Below are 17,828 nucleotides of genomic sequence, written 5' to 3' on the forward strand. Positions count from 1 at the left end.
CCTTAACCCTATCAGCCAAAGTCTTCTCATGTCCTCTTTTAGCCCTTCTTAGCTCGCTCTTCAACTCCCTCCTAGCCAATCTAAAGCTCTCTAGTGCACTATCCGAGTGCTCACGTCTCATCCGAACATAAGCCTTTTTCTTTTTAACCAACGAATCAACTTTTTTGGTGCACCACGGTTCCCTAGCCTTACCAATTCCACCTTGCCTGACAGGGACATACCTATCACAGACTCGCAGTAGCTGCTCCTTGAAAAAACTCCACATTTCGGACGTTCCCAATCCCAAGAACATTAGTGAACCAGATGGGTTTTTCTGACAATCGACAATGATTTCATGATCATCAGTAGATTCTTAATTCCAGATATTTTTTATTGAGTTCAAATTCCACAATATGCCATGATGGGATTTGAATCTGGGTCCCCAGAAATCCAGTAAAAAGTCTGACAACACCAGGTTTTAGTCCAACCTATTTATTTGATAATATTCTCACAAGCTTTCGAGGGGACAGCCTCTTCGTCAGGTGAATGGAGAGTTCTGGCCTCAGACAGAGCATATAAAGCACAGACAGTTTAGAGATTACTGATTAAAATGCGAATCCTTACACCTAACCTGCTGTTCAAGACCTGAAGTGGCTGACAATGTGAGTGGAAGGAGCACTGATCACAGTTTAAAGAGATGTGTATTGTCTCCAGACAGTACAGTAAGTGAGGTTTTGCAAACCCAGGCAAGTCACGGGGGTTACAGATAGTGCGACATGAACCCAAGATCCCTGTTGAGACCGTCCTCATGTGTGCGGAACTTGGCTATCAGTCTCTGCTCAGCGACTCTGCGCTGTCGTGTGTTGTGAAGGCCGCCTTGGAGAATGCTTACCCGAAGGTCAGAGGCTGAATGCCCGTGACCACTGAAGTGTTTGCCAACACCGAAGCATGGTACATTGGGGAGACCATGCAGACGCTACGACAACGGATGAATGAACATCGCTCGACAGTCACCAGGCAAGACTGTTCCCTTCCTGTTGGCGAACACTTCAGTGGTCACGGGCATTCAGCCTCTGACCTTCAGGTAAGCATTCTCCAAGGCGGCCTTCACAACACACGACAGCGCAGAGTCGCTGAGCAGAGACTGATAGCCAAGTTCCGCACACATGAGGACGGTCTCAACAGGGATCTTGGGTTCATGTCGCACTATCTGTAACCCCCGTGACTTGCCTGGGTTTGCAAAACCTCACTTACTGTACTGTCTGGAGACAATACACATCTCTTTAAACTGTGATCAGTGCTCCTACCACTCACATTGTCAGCCACTTCAGGTCTTGAACAGCAGGTTAGGTGTAAGGATTCGCATTTTAATCAGTAATCTCTAAACTGTCTGTGCTTTATATGCTCTGTCTGAGGCCAGAACTCTCCATTCACCTGACGAAGAGGCTGTCCCCTCGAAAGCTTGTGAGAATATTATCAAATAAATAGGTTAGACTAAAACCTGGTGTTGTCAGACTTTTTACTGTGTTTACGCCAGTCCAACGCCGGCATACCCACATCATGATCCCCAGAAATCGCCTGAGTTTCTGGATTAATAGTCTAATGATAATACTACTAAGCCATAGATAAATTGGTAAAATAGATGTTTTACTGTAATCTATACTCACATGAAGTCATGTTCACAGATTGCACGGAGAAGGTTGCCTTGCATCTCCTGTGACTGCAAATGGTGAATGTCTTTCTACCTTATAAACTAGAAAAATGTGTCACTTTGATATCAGAAAAAAATGGATCAGATGGTTTCTTTTGGTGCAATATTAGAAATTTTAGCAATAGCTGGAAAGTAGTGAGTATGGCTCTAACTAGAGACTAGGGTGAAGTGAAAATAATTTTAAAAATTAACTTGGGGGATGTGGGTGTCACTGGCTCCACGCATAGATTCCCTCCCTTGTCCTTGAGTGGGCCAACATTTATTACCCATCCCTAATTGTTCTTGAGAAGGTGGTGGTGAGCTGCCTCCTTGAACCACTGCAATCTACATCTGGCATGTGAGAGGCTTTTAAGTGTAAGTTGATAGGGATTCAGGACCAGCACATTCCTGTAAGGATGAAGGATAAGTATGGCAAGCTTTGGGAACCTTGGAGAATTCGAGATATTGTGAACCTAGTCAAAGAGAAAAAGGGAGCGTTTGTCAAAGCTAGGAGGTTGGGAACACACGAAGCAAGTGTGGAGTATAACGGAAGTAGAAAGAAACTTAAGCAAGGAGTGAGGAGGGCTAAAAGAGGTCATGAAAAATCATTGGCCAGCAGGATTAAGGAAAATCCCAAGGCTTTTTACACAGGTATAAAGAGCAAGAGGGTTGCCCACTCAAGGACAAGGGAGGGAATCTATGCGTGGAGCCAGAGGAAATGGGTGAGGGATTAAATGAGTATTTTGTGTCAGTATTCACCAAAGAGAAGGACTTGGTGAATGATGAGTCTGGGAAAGGATGTGTAGATAGTTTGAGTCATGATGAGATCAAAAAGGACGAGGTATTGGGGTTTTTGAGAAACATTAAGGTAGTCAAGTCTCCAGGGCCTGATGGGATATACCCCAGAATACTGAGAGGCAGGAAATTACTGGGACCTTGAGAGAAATCTCTGTATCCTCACTGGTACAAGGGAGGTTCCAGAGGATTGGAGAATAGCTAATGTTGTTCCTTTGTTTAAGAAGGGTAGCGAGAATAATCCAGGTAATTACAGGCTGGTGAGCCTTACATCAGTGGTAGGGAAATTATTGAGGAAGATTCTTCGAGACAGGATTTATTCCCATTTGGAAATAAGTGGACGTATTAGTGAGAGGCAACATGGGGAGGTCGTGTCTCATGAACTTGATCGAGTTTTTCGAGGAAGTGATGAAGATGATTGAGGGTAGGGTTGTCTACATGGACTTCAGTAAGGCCTTTGACAAGGTCCCTCATGGCAGACTGGTGCAGAAGGTGAAGTAGCATAGGATCAGAAGTGAGCTGGCAGGGTGAATACAAAACTGGCTAGTTTTGGCTAGTCAAAGAAGACAGAGGGTAGCAGTGGAAGGATATGTTTCTGAATGGAGGGCTGTGACAAGTGGTGTTCTTCGTGGATCAGTGCTGGGACCTTTGCTGTTTGTAATATATATAAATGATTTGGAGGAAAATGTAACTGGATTGATTAGTAAGTTTGCAGATGACACAAAGGTTGGTGGATTTGTGGATAGCGATGAGGATCATCAGAGGATACAGCAGGATATAGATCAGTTGGCGGAGAAGATGGCAGATGAAGTTTAATCCAGACAAATGTGAGGTAATGCATTTTGGAAGGTCTAATACAGATAGGAAATATACAGTAAATGGCAGAACCCTTAAGAGTATTGATAGGCAAAGGGATCTGGATGTACAGGTACACAGGTCACTGAAAGTGGCAATGCAGGTGGAGAAGGTAATCATGAAGGCATATGGCATGCTTGCCTTCATTGGCCATGGAAGAGGTTATTGCAGAAGGTCGAGGGACATGGAGTTGGGGGTAGGGTGTTAGCGTGGATAGAGGATTGGTTGTCAAATAGGAGGCAGAGAGTGGGGGTCAACGGGTGCTATTCGGATTGGCAGATGGTGACTAGTGGAGTGCCCCCGGGGTCGGTGCTGGGGCCTCGGCTTTTTACCATTTATATAGATGATCTGGAGGAGGGAACCAAGTGTAGGGTGTCGAAATTTGCTGATGACACCAAGATAGGGGGAACGGCAAATTGTGCGGAGGGTGTGGAGAGTCTGCAGAAGGATCTAGATAGGCTGGGCGAATGGGCCAGGAAATGGCAAATGGAATTTAATGTTGGCAAGTGTGAGGTGGTCCACTTTGGTAGGAAGGACTATTACTTACGGGGCGAAAAACTGCAGCAGGCGACGGTGCAGAGGGACCTCGGGGTCCTTGTGCATGAGTCGCAAAAACCCAGCTTGCAGGTGCAGCAGGTGGTCAGGAAGGTGAATGGGATGCTGGCCTTCATAGCGAGGGGGATTGAATATAAAAGTAGGGAGGTCTTGCTGCAGCTGTATAGGGCATTGGTGAGGCTGCAGTTGGAGTACTGTGTGCAGTTTTGGGCGCCGCACCTGCGCAAAGATATTTTGGCCTTGGAGGGAGTGCAGAGGAGGTTTACTAGGCTGATACCGGAGTTGAGGGGGTTGAGCTATGAGGAGAGGCTGAATAAACTGGGCTTGTACTCGTTAGAGTTTAGAAGAATGAGGGGAGATCTCATTGAGACGTATAAGATGATGAATGGGATGGATAGGATAGAGGTGGAGAGACTCTTCCCGCTCAAAGAAGACAGTAGGACTAGGGGGCACAGCCTCAAGATAAAAGGGGGGCGGTTTAGAACGGAGTTGAGGAGGAACTTCTTCACTCAAAGGGTGGTGAATCTCTGGAATTCTCTGCCCATTGAAGTGGTGGAGGCTGCCTCGCTAAATATTTTTAAGACGCGGGTTGATGGGTTTTTGATAAGAGAGGGGATTAAGGGTTATGGGGAGAAAGCGGGAAAGTGGAACTGAGCAGCGACAGATCAGCCATGATCTTATTGAATGGCGGGGCAGGCTCGAAGGGCTAGATGGCCTACTCCTGCTCCTATTTCTTATGTTCTTATGTTGCAGCTTTATAGAACCTTAGTGAGGCTGCACTTGGAATATAGTGTTCAATTCTGGTTGCCACACCTCAGAAGGATGTGGAGGCTTTGGAGAGAAAAGATTTACCAGGATGTTGCGTGGTATTGAGGGCATTAGCTATGAGGAGAAGTTGGAGAAACTTGGTTTGTTCCATTGGAACGATGGAGGTTGAGGAGAGATCTGATAGAAGTCTACAAGATTATAAGAGGCGTGGACAGAGTGGATAGTCAGAAGCTTTTTCCTAGGATGGAAGAGTCAATTACTAGGGGGGCACAGGTTTAAGGTGCGAGGGGCAAGGTTTAAAGGAGATGTACGAGGCCGATTTTTTTTTTTACACAGAGTACTGGGTGCCTGGAACTCGTTGCCGGGGGAGGTAGTGGAAATGGATATGGTAATGACTTTTAAGGGGTGTCTTGACAAGTACATGAATGAGATGGAATACACGGATATAGTCCCTGGAAGTGCAGGGGGTTTTAGTTAAGTTAGGCAGCATTGTTGATGCAGGCATCGAGGGCCAAAGGGCCTGTTCCTGTGCTGTGATTTTCTTTGTTCTATATGGTGCATGTACACATATGTGCTGTTAGGGAGGGAGTTCCAGGATTTTAACGCAGCGATAGTAAAAGAATGGTGATATATTTCCAAGTTAGGATGGTGAGCGACTTGGAGGGGAACTTCCTGGGTGTTCTTGATTTGATTTGAGTTATTATTGTCACGTATTAGTATACAGTGAAAAGTATTGTTTCTTGCGCACTATATGGTCAAAGCATACTGAGAAGGAATGGAGAGAGTGCAGAATGTAGTGTTGCAGTCATCAGAAACTTGAAGCTCTTGACTTTTTCCACTTCACCTCTGTTGATGTAGACAGGAAGAAATCCCACAACACCAGCTTAAAGTCCAACAAGTTTATTTGTAGCAAACTTGTTGGACTCTAAGCTGGTGTTGTTGGATTTCTTTGTTTTACTCCAGTCCAATGCCAGCATCTCCACATCATGATGTAGACAGGGGCATGTTCTCCTTTATGCTTTCTGAAATCAATAACTATGTCCTTCATTTTATTGAAATTGAAGAAGAGATCATTGTTGCCACACCAGTTCACCAGATTCTCTATCTCTTTCCTGTACTCTGTCTCATCATTGTTTGAGATCCGAACCCACTGCGGTGATGTCATCAGCAAACTTGAAAATCGAGTTGGAGGAGAATTTGGCCATGCAGTCATAGGTGTATAAGGAGTATAGTAGGGGGCTGAGGACACAGTCTTGTGGGGTACTAGTGTTGAGGATGATTGTGAAGGAGGTGTTGTTGCTTATCTTTACTGATTGTAGTTTGTCACTTAGGAAGTCTAGGATCCAGTCGCAAAGGGAGCAGTTGAGCCCTAGGTCATGGAGTTTGGAGATGGTTTTGTAGGAATAATGGTGTTGAAGGCTAAGCTGTAGTCAATAAACAGGAGTCTTCTCAAGTGTCTGCTGTGCTTGTTCTTCTAGATAGTAGCAATCATTGGTTTGGAAGGTGCTGCCCAAGGAGCTTTGGAGAATGCCTGCAGTACATCTTGTAGATGGTGAATCCTGCTGCCACTGTTTGTCAGAGGTGGAAGGAGAGACCGTCTGTGCAGGAGGTGCCAATCAAATGGGCTGCTTTGTCCTGGATGGTGTCAAGCTTTTTGAGCTGCACTCATCCAGGCAAGTGGGGAGTGTTCCATCACACTCCTGACTTGCTCCTTCTAGATGGAGGACAGCTTTCAGGAGTCAGGGAGTGTGTTACTTTCCACAGGACTCCAATCCTCTAACTTACTTTTGTGGACACTGTGTTTATGTGGCAGTCCAGTTCACTTTCTGGTCAGGGTAACTCCTAGGATGTTGATACTGAGGATTTGGTGATGGTAATGCCATTGAATGTCAAGGGGTGATGGTTAGATCCTCTCTTGTTAAAGATGGTCATTGCCTGGCACTTATGTGGAACAAAAATGGCTGCAGGGAAAAGCGTGGGAACTACAGGCCAGTGAGTCTCACATCTGTGGTGTGTAAATTATTGGAAGGTATTTTGAGGGACAGGATCTACAGGCATTTAGAGATGCAAGGACTGATTAGGGACAGTCAGCATGGCTTTGTGAATGGAAAACCATGTTTCATAAATTTGATTGCGTTTTCTGAAGGGGTAACCAAGAAGGTAGATGAGGACAGTGCAGTTGATGTTGTCAACATGGACTTTAGCAAGGCCTTTGACAAGGTACCAGGCAGGGAATTATTGGCCAGTTAGTTTAACGTCTGTTGTAGGTAAAATGTTAGAATCCGTCATCAAGGAGGAAATAGCGAGACATCTTGAGGGGAATTGCTTGATAGAGCAGACGCAGCACGGTTTTGTTAAAGGGAAGTCGTGTCTGACAAATTTATTGGAGTTCTATGAGGATGTGTCTAGGGCGGTGGATAGAGGAGAGCCGGTGGATGTGGTCTTTCTGGATTTTCAGAAGGCGTTTGACAAGGTACTTCACAGGAGGTTATTGCAGAAGGTCAGGGGACAGGGAGTTGGGGGTAGGGTGTTAGCGTGGATAGAGGATTGGTTGTCAAATAGGAGGCAGAGAGTGGGGGTCAACGGGTGCTATTCGGATTGGCGGATGGTGACTAGTGGAGTGCCTCAGGGGTCGGTGCTGGGGCCTCAGCTATTTACCATTTATATAGATGATCTGGAGGAGGGAACCGAGTGTAGGGTGTCGAAATTTGCTGATGACACCAAGATTGGAGGAAAGGCAAATTGTGCAGAGGGTGTGGAGAGTCTGCAGAAGGATCTAGATAGGCTGGGCGAATGGGCCAGGAAATGGCAAATGGAATTTAATGTTGGCAAGTGCGAGGTGGTCCACTTTGGTAGGAATAATGGTAGGAAGGATTATTACTTACGTGGAGAAAAACTGCAGCAGGCGACGGTGCAGAGGGACCTCGGGGTCCTTGTGCATGAGTCGCAAAAACCCAGCTTGCAGGTGCAGCAGGTGGTCAGGAAGGCAAATGGGATGCTGGCCTTCATAGCGAGGGGGATTGAATATAAAAGTAGGGAGGTCTTGCTGCGGCTGTATAGGGCATTGGTGAGGCCGCAGCTGGAGTACTGTGTGCAGTTTTGGGCGCCGTACTTACGCAAGGATATCTTGGCCTTGGAGGGAGTGCAGAGGAGGTTTACTAGGCTGATACCGGAGTTGAGGGGGTTGAGCTATGAGGAGAGGCTGAATAAACTAGGCTTGTACTCGTTAGAGTTTAGAAGAATGAGGGGTGATCTCATTGAGACGTATAAGATGATGAATGGGATGGATAGGATAGAGGTGGAGAGACTCTTCCCGCTCAGAAAGGACAGTAGGACTAGGGGGCACAGCCTCAAGATAAAGGGGGGGCGGTTTAGAACGGAGTTGAGGAGGAACTTCTTCACTCAAAGAGTGGTGAATCTCTGGAATTCTCTGCCCGTTGAAGTGGTGGAGGCTGCCTCGCTAAATATTTTTAAGACGTGGGTTGATGGGTTTTTTGATAAGAGAGGGGATTAAGGGTTATGGGGAGAGGGCGGGAATGTGGAACTGAGCAGCGACAGATCAGCCATGATCTTATTGAATGGCGGGGCAGGCTCAAAGGGCTAGATGGCCTACTCCAATTTCTTATGTTCTTATGTACCGCATGGTAGGGTGTTGCATAAGGTTAAATCTCACAGGGTCCAGGGTGAGGTATCTAAATGGATACAAAGTTGGTTTTGAGGGTGGTTGCAGAGAATTGTTTTTCAAACTGGAGGCCTGTGACCAGCCGTGTGCCTCAGGGATCGGTGCTGGGTCCACTGTTATTTGTCATTTATATTAATGATTTAAAACATAGAACATAGAACATTACAGCGCAGAACAGGCCCTTCGGCCCATGATGTTGCGCCGACCAGTTTTTTAAAAAAAAAACACTGACCCACTAATCTAAACCAATCCCTTTTCGTCCATAAACCTATCCACGGATCTCTTAAACGCCCCCAAACTAGGCGCATTTACAACTGCAGCAGGCAGGGCATTCCAATCCCTCACCACCCTCTGGGTAAAGAACCTACCCCTGACATCCGTCCTATAACTACCCCCCCTTAATTTAAAGCCACGCCCCCTCGTGCTAGCTTTCTCCATCCGAGGAAAAAGGCTATCACTATCCACCCTATCTAAACCTCTAATCATCTTATATGTTTCAATAAGATCCCCTCTTAGCCTCCTTCTTTCCAGCGAAAACAACCCCAAATCCCTCAGTCTCTCCTCATAGGACCTCCCCTCCATACCAGGCAACATCCTGGTAAACCTCCTCTGCACCCTCTCCAAAGCCTCCACGTCCTTCCTGTAATGTGGGGACCAGAACTGCACACAGTACTCCAAGTGCGGCCGCACCAGAGTTGTGTACAGTTGCAACATGACGCTGCGACTCCTAAATTCAATCCCCCTACCAATAAACGCCAAGACACCGTATGCCTTCTTAACAACCTTATCTACTTGATTCCCAACTTTCAGGGATCTATTTACACATACACCTAGATCCCTCTGCTCCTCCACACTATTCAAAGTCCTCCCGTTAGCCCTATACTCAACACATCTGTTACTCCTACCGAAATGAATTACCTCACACTTCTCTGCATTAAACTCCATCCGCCACCTCTCGGCCCAGCTCTGCAACCTGTCTAAGTCACCCTGCAAACTATGACACCCTTCCTCACAATCTACCACACCTCCGACTTTGGTATCATCAGCAAATTTACTAATCCACCCAACTATACCCTCATCCAGATCATTAATAAAAATTACAAACAGCAGTGGCCCCAAAACAGATCCCTGAGGCACACCACTCGTAACCGAACTCCGTGACGAATATTCACCATCAACCACCACCCTCTGTCTCCTATCTGCTAGCCAATTCCTGATCCAAGTACCTAGATTACCCCCAATCCCATACATCTGCATTTTCTGCAGAAGCCTACCATGGTGAACCTTATCAAACACCGTACTAAAATCCATATACACCACGTCAACTGCCTTACCCCTATCCACCTCTTTGGTCACTTTCTCAAAGAACTCAATAAGGTTAGTAAGGCACGACCTACCTGCTACAAAACCATGCTGACTGTCTCTAATCAATTCATTACTCTCCAAATAACTATAGATCCTTTCCCTAATAATTCTTTCTAAAACCTTGCCCACAACAGAAGTAAGACTCACCGGTCTATAATTCCCAGGGAAGTCTCTGTTCCCCTTCTTAAACAATGGGACAACATTCGCTGTCCTCCAATCTTCCGGTACTATACCAGAGACCAACGATGACCTGAAGATCAGAGCCAGAGGCTCTGCAATCACCTCTCTAGCCTCCCAGAGAATCCTAGGGTAAATCCCGTCCGGACCAGGAGACTTATCTATTTTCAAGCCCTCTAGAATATCCAGCGCATCCCCGGTATCAACTGCAATACTTTCTATTTTACACCCCTGCACCCCAGTGTCCTCCTCAGCTACATTCATGTCCCCCTGCGTGAACACCGAAGAGAAATATTGGTTCAATGCCTCTCCAATCTCTTCTGGTTCCACACACAACTTCCCTCTACTGTCTGTAACTGGCCCTAATCTTGCCCTAACCAACCTTCTGTTCTTGACATACCTATAGAACGCCTTAGGATTAAGAAGAATCCTAATCAGCCAAAGTCATCTCATGTCCTTTTTTAGCCCTTCTTAACTCCCTCTTCAACTCCCTCCTAGCCAATCTAAAGCTTTCTAATGCACTATCTGAGCCCTCAAGCCTCATCCGAACATAAGCCTCCTTTTTCTTCCTAACCAACGAATCAACTTTTTTAGTACACCACGGTTCCCTAGCCCTACCAAATCCTCCTTGCCTGACAGGGACATACCTATCACAGACCCGCAGTAGCTGCTCCTTGAAAAAACTCCACATTTCGGACGTTCCCAGTCCCTGTAATCTCCTAGTCCAACCTATGCTTCCTAATTCTCTCCTAATAGCCTCATAATTACCCTTCCCCCAGCTAAAACTACTGACCCGAGGTTCATGCCTATCCCTTTCCATCACTAAGGTGAACGTAACCGAATTGTGGTCACTATCACCGAAATGCACACCAACTTCCAAGTCTAGCACCTGGTCTGGCTTATTACCCAGCACCAAATCCAATATAGCCTCACCTCTAGTTGGCCTATCTACATACTGAGTCAAAAAACCTTCCTGCACACTTTGAACAAAAACTGACCCCTCTAACGAGCTAGAGCTATAGCAATTCCAATCAATATTAGTAAAGTTAAAGTCCCCCATGACAATTACCCTATTACTTTCACTCCTAACCAGGATCGTCTCCGCAATCCTTTCCTCAACCTCTCTAGAACTTTTTGGAGGTCTATAAAAGACTCCCAACAGGGTGACCTCTCTCCTATTTCTAATCTCCACCCATACTACCTCAACAGACAAGTCCTCATCAAACTTCCTCTCTGACACTGTGATACAGTCCTTGACCAATAATGCTACCCCACCCCCCCTTCTACCTCCTTCTCTACTCCGACTAAAGCATTTGTACCCCGGGACCTGCAACATCCATTCCTGACCCTGCTCTATCCATGTCTCTGAAATGGCCACAACATCAAAGTCCCAGGTACTGATCTACGCTGCAAGTTCATCCACTTTATTGCGAATACTCCTCGCATTAAAGTATACGCATTTCAAACCCTGCTCCGCCCCACCCCCACAATGCCGTGCATTGCAGTCCCCATCTATGCCCCCCTCACTTTCACCCCCTCTACTCAGGATCCCACCCCCCCCTCTGAATCAGTTTAAACCACTCCGCATAGCCTTCACAAATTTACCCCCCAGGATATTTGTTCCCCTCTGGTTCAGGTGTAAACCATCACTCTTATAGAGGTCCCACCTTCCCCAGAATGAGCCCCAATTGCTCAAGTACTTGAACCCCTCCCTCCTGCACCATCCCCTCAGCCACAAGTTCAAACTTTCCCTCTCTCTATTCCTCTCTAAACTATCCCGTGGCACAGGCAAGAGTCCAGAGATAACCACTCTGTCTGTCTTGGCCTTTAGTTTCCACCCCAACTCCATGAATCTCTGCTTAATATCCCCTTCCCTTAGCCTCCCTATGTCATGTGTCCCCACATGAATTATAACTTGGGGTTGATCTCCCTCTCCCCTAAGAGTCTTGAATATCCTCTCTGATACATCCTGGACCCCAGCCCCTGGTAGGCAACACACCAGCCCCGAGTCCCTATCATTACTACCGACTCTCCTATCTGTCCCCTTAACTGTGGAGTCCCCAATCACGAGGCCCAATCTTTTGCATCCCCTAACCACCTGAGCTTTTACAATAGGCTCACCCCCAGAGACCTGCTCCCTTTGGCTATCCCCAGTTGATTCCTCCTCAACTGTAGCCTCCAGGACCGAAAACCTATTTTGGAGGGGAACAGCCCCAGGGGATTGACCCCCCACTTGCTTCTTTCCCCTCCTCTTGGCAGTGACCCAAGACTGATTTCTAGGAGTGACTATCTCCTTATAACTCCTATCAATGTCCACCTCTGCCTCCCGAATTATGCGGAGTTCCTCTAATTCCACCTCCAGCTCCTTTACACGCTCTTCCAGAAGCTTCAATCTAACACACTTCTTACAAGTAAAATCCCCTGAAACACTACTGGAGTCCCTCACCACATACATCCCACAGGAGATGCAGCACACTGTCTGAACTGCCATCCCTGAAACAATCACCAGCAGAAAAAAAAACAAAAACAAAAAAAAACTTTCCCACACTTATAATTTAGGTTAGAGGAGGTGGAAGGGTGGGATTCTCTACCAGTGTAGAGAATCGGGTATCCTCTCTGCGCTAATTTATAGGATTAGGGGCTCAAGAAAAAAAAAACTACAATTTGGATGAGAATATAGGAGGCATGGTTAGTAAGTTTGCAGATGACACCAAGATTGGTGGCATAGTGGACATTTATCTCCAGTTGCAACAGGATCTTGATCTATTGGGCCAGTGGGCTGACAAATTGCAGATGGAGTTTAATTTAGACAAATGTGAGGTGATGCATTTTGGTAGATTGAACCAGGGCAGGATTTATTCAGTTAATGGTAGGGCTTTGGGGAGAGTTACAGAACAAAGAGATCTAGGGGTACATGCTCATAGCTCCTTGAAAGTGAAGTCACAGGTGGACAGAGTGGTGAAGAAGGCATTCGGCATGCTTGGTTTCATTGGTCAGAACATTGAATACAGGAGTTGGGATGTCTTGTTGAAGTTGTACAAGACATTGGTAAGGCCACACTTGGAATACTGGTCACCCTATTATAGAAAAGATATTATTAAAGTAGAAAAAGTGCAGAAAAGATTTACTAGGATGCTACCAGGACTTGATGGATTGAGTTATAAGGAGAGGCTGGATAGACTGGGACTTTTTTCTCTGGAGCGTAGGAGGCTGAGGGGTGATCTTATAGAGGTCTGTAAAATAATGAAGGGCACAGATCAGCTAGATAGTCAATATCTTTTCCCAAAGGCAGTGGAGTCTAAAACTAGAGGGCAGAGGTTTAAGGTGAGAGGGGAGAGATACAAAGGTGTCCAGAGGGGCAATTTTTTCACACAGAGGGTGGTGAGTGTCCAGAACAAGCTGCTCGGTAGTAGTAGGGGCAGGTACAATTTTGTATTTTAAAAAGCATTTAGATAGTAACGTGGGTATGATAGATATAGAGGGATATGGACAAATGCAGGCAATTGGGATTAGCTTTGGGGTTTTTAAAAAAAGGATGGCATGGACAAGTTGGGCTGAAGGGCCTGTTTCCATGTTGTAAACCTCTGACTCTGTGACTCTAAATGTTACTTACCACTTGTCAGCCCCAGCCTGGATATCACTCCAGGCTTTTTGGAGTTGAACACAGGTTGCTTCAGTATGATCTGAGGATTTGCAGATGGTGCTGAACATTGTGCAACCATCGGCAAACATCCCCATGTCTGACCATATGATGGAAGGAAGGTCATCGATGAAACAGTCGGGAAGGTTGGGCCTAGGACACTAACCCTGAGGAACTCCTGCAGTGATGTTCTAGAGCTGTTATGATTGACCCTCCATAACCACAACTATCTTCCTTTGTGCCGAGAATGAGTCCAACCAGCAGAAGGTTTTTTCCAGATTCCCATTGACTCTTTTGCAAGGGATCCTTGATGCCACACCCAGTCGAATGCTGCCTTGATGTCAAGGGCGGTCACTTTCATCTCACTTCTAGAGTTCAGCTCTTTTATTCATGTTTAAACCAAGGCTATAAGCAGGTCATGAGCTGAGTGTGGCAGAAGTCAGACTGAACGTCGCTGAGCAGGTTATTGCTGAGCAGGTTTGATAGCACTGTCGATGACCCCTTCCATCACTTTACTGATGATCAAGAGTAGACTGGGTGGTAGTTGACCAGTTTGCAGCTGTCCTGCTTTTTATGTACAGAACTTACTTGGGCAATTTTCCATATTGCCGTGTAAATGCCAGTGTTGTACGTGTGCTGGAACAGCTTTGGTAAGGGCCCAGCGTGTCCTGGAACACAGGTCTTCAATATTATTGTCACCTTTTGTATCCAGTGCATTCAGCCATTTTTGATATGACATGGAGTGAATCAGATTGCTGAAGACTGACATCTGTGATGCTGCAGCAAGAGAAGGGATGGAGGATGGATGAAAAGGAGGAGAATGAGACAATGTTTTAATCACTTGGCTCAGTGTCAGATGGTTCTTGTAGGATAGGAGATCATCAACATTGACCTCCAAAGTAGCTGGAGAAATCTAACTGTTACTGTGGGACTCAGAGTGAGAATTAAAAACGTGATTGTTTTAATTGAGAAGCTGTTCACTTAATGCAGTGAATTTCAGACTTTCAGGCTTGGTATTTGTTGCTGCAGTCAGAAATCTCACCCACTTTCCTAATGCCCATCTTATTAGAATATGCCCAACTCAAACTGGGCATAAATTGACATAAACCAGCATAAACGATCAGGGGATAAGAAATGCCAAAACCAGATCAGGATCTTTCTTTATTGAGTCTTGAAATTTCAATTTGTTTCATTGCAAATTCTGCATTTAATATGTCGAACATTCAGGAAGCTGCTCTCCTTCACCTCTTTTATTGATTATAGTGTAGCGCTTTTTTTTCACTGCATTCTTGGAATTTGTGCATTGCTAGAAAGGGGCATCGTTATTTATTATCCTTGACAGGATGGTGTTTTAATACTTCCTTGAAACACTGCAATCCATGTGCTTAGGCCAACTGTGCTGTAGGTGGGAATTCCAGGATTTTGATCCAGTGATAGTGAAGGAATGGTCTACATGTTTTGAAGACAGGATTGTGGGTGAATTGGAGAGAAATGTGGATGTGGTGGTGCCTGCTGCCTTTGTTCTTATCAGGAGGAGTGATTACAGGCTTAGGAGGTGATATTGAAGTGGTTGCCAGTTGAGGCAGTGCATTTTGTTTCATTGTGGAGGGAACTCTACCAAAAAAAGGCAGAATGTTGAGAAACCTGGCAGTTTTCTCTCTAGATCTTACGATATTGCCAAAAAAAATCAAGGTGTGTGTTTCATGCCATCAAGTGGGGGGGCGTGGGGCCTTAAAACACCAGCAAAACCCAGCTGCACTGAGATTGAGGCACCATTTTTAAAGAGCACCATGAACAGAACATGTACTAATCTTTTCCTCCCTCCCCCCAGCTCACCACGGAGGACTCGGGGCTTCTCTACACTCCCTTACCAACTCCCTAATCGTCCATCGGCTGCATTCCCCGCTCCTCCCTCTGTTCCTGGTCACCATCAAATGAGCCTTCCCTCCCAGTGGGGCCTGCCCCTGACGTGGCACAGGTTGGCATAGTGTCAACTGCCAGTGCTAACCTGTGCCAAGGTGCAGTGCAGGGGGGCATTCCCAGGCCACTGTCTGGCCATGTCCCTCTATCCCTCTATTCTGGGGGCTGTACTTAAACTTTATGCCTTCGGAGAGACATGTCTAGGTGAACCTGTTGTGAGATGCACCAACGTGACATGACATCAGCACAGTGTCATATACAGCAGTTATCCAACGGGGGAGTGCATTAATGATAACATTTATTAAAATGCATGTAAAGCAGGTTCACGCCTGTTATGGACATGAACCTGATGACTTTGCCAGTGAGGGATGGGGAAGATCCAAATTCACAATGTTACTGGCGAGATCTACGACTTATGGATCTTGACCCCCGCTGGCATTCATTTGGATGGTGAGTATGGACTCAAGACTCACCCCCACCCCTAACCTATATCAGACAAAACAACCCACGTAGTGAGGTGAAAATGAATCCTGTGCCAGTGGGGTATAAAAAGTACACTGGTGTTTTATAACATGCAGCTCAGCCAGTACTTAGAGAAATCACAGCCAGAGAGAGATAACAGACTAGGAACATATCTGATAACTCATTGGAAGTTAGTATGTGTTATGAACCTGCAATAAGAGAAACAGACACAGGGTTTGCTGCTATGTATTACTCGTGTTATTCAATCAGTCAATCACTTCTTTATATTTACTATAACACCCAGATAGCATTTTTAAAGTCAATGTGAAATGTTTGAAATTTGCTTTTTCTGGTCATTTGACAGAATGTTTAAATACGTTTTGTGATCGCCTTTATTCAGCTGGGTGACGTGAGGTGATTATTTATAGAAAGCCACACAGCTGTGGAATTTTGTTAACTACACAAAAATGAAAATAGCAGTGGAAATCAGACTGCTGCCCTGGGCGTGTTTTGTTCTAAACCTGGTGAATGAGGAGATAAGACTTTGAATTTCAGAATTTTAATCAAAAAACAATTTGTTGTCTCTGTCCTTTAAGTTCTGAAGGGCAGACATACAAACTTTTCCTGAACATTTGTAGGAATTATTCTATTCCATAAATTAATGTCTATAAAATAGCATTAAAGGATGTCTTGGATATACCAGTACACAGAATTGGGATTGGTTTTGATTCTCATGCACAATATGGTTTCTTACTTGCTGATAGTATTGGACTTCACTATTCTGCTCTTTCTCTGAATCAAGTGCAACAGATTATAATTAGTACAATAAGACAAATGACCTTTCCGTCTCCCTTACATTTTTTGTTGTAAAGTTGGGGTGGTCAAAACCAGAATAGAGACATGAAATATCACATCAATTGAATAATGAGTGCTCCAAGCAAATCTTAATCACTCCCTCAATCCTATTTCCTTGCCCAGTCCTCCACTTATCTATAAGTCTCCTATTTTAGGTTTAGTTTACACCTTGCCTTCCTCTATTCATGTGATTGTTCTGAGGTGCCTCCTCTGCACTGATCTCATGAATTTATTTTTGACCCAGCCCATGGCTTTCTAGGAATCAATGGCCTCTGGCTTTCAATTCCATTGTTCTGCTTTCTGCTGGTACCAAAACCTGAAGCCACTATGCCCCTATGCTAGATCGTGGATCAATTTCTGCTGGCTCATTTTGGAGTATATTAGGGCAGCACGGTGGCACAGTGGTTAGCATTGCTGCCTCACAGCGCCAGGGACCTGGGTTCAATTCCTAGCTTGGATCACTCTCTGTGTGGAGTTTGCACGTTCTCCCCATGTCTGCGTGGGTTTCCCCTGGGCACTCTGGTTTCCTCCTACAGTCCAGACATGCTGGTTAGGTGTGCATTGGCCGTGCTAAATTCTCTCTCCAAACAGGCGCTGGAGTGCGACAAGTAGGGGATTTTCACAGTAACTTCATTGCAGTGTTAATGTTAGCCTACTTGTGACACTAATAAGTAAACATTAAAAATTTTTAAACTTTGAAACTATATTAGCTATTGCCCAGTAGTGGCATTGCACCTCTGACTGGAATGAAGAGGTTTGAGGATGAAAAACTGAAGATCAAAGAGCTGAGAACAACATGGTAGACGGAGCCCCAGGGCCCAAGGATCATTCCTTCACTGTCACAGGGTCAAAATCCAGGAACTCCCTCCCTAACTGCACTGTGGGTGTACTTATACCACACGAACTGCAGCAGTTCAAGAAGGCTGCTCACCACCACCATCTCAAGGACAATTAGAGATGAATAATAAATGCTGGCCTAGCCAGCAACACCCACATCCTGTAAATGAATTTTTAAAAATCAAATGTATTCCAAAAAATATTGTTTTAGTGTTGCCAAGTACAGATGTTAATAGCTTTGCTGTGTT

The 17,828-nt window shown here is 45.5% G+C and overlaps 1 protein-coding gene across 3 annotated transcripts in view; it reads left to right on the top strand.

Moving 5' to 3' along the window:
• The window catches only part of LOC145348179 (complexin-1), a 212,301-nt gene that overhangs the window by 101,773 nt on the left and 92,700 nt on the right, over positions 1-17,828 (top strand). The window lies entirely within an intron of this gene.

The sequence above is a fragment of the Carcharhinus amblyrhynchos genome, chromosome 1, assembly GCF_965287045.1.
Source record: "Carcharhinus amblyrhynchos chromosome 1, sCarAmb.v2.hapA, whole genome shotgun sequence".
Lineage (NCBI taxonomy): Eukaryota > Metazoa > Chordata > Chondrichthyes > Carcharhiniformes > Carcharhinidae > Carcharhinus > Carcharhinus amblyrhynchos.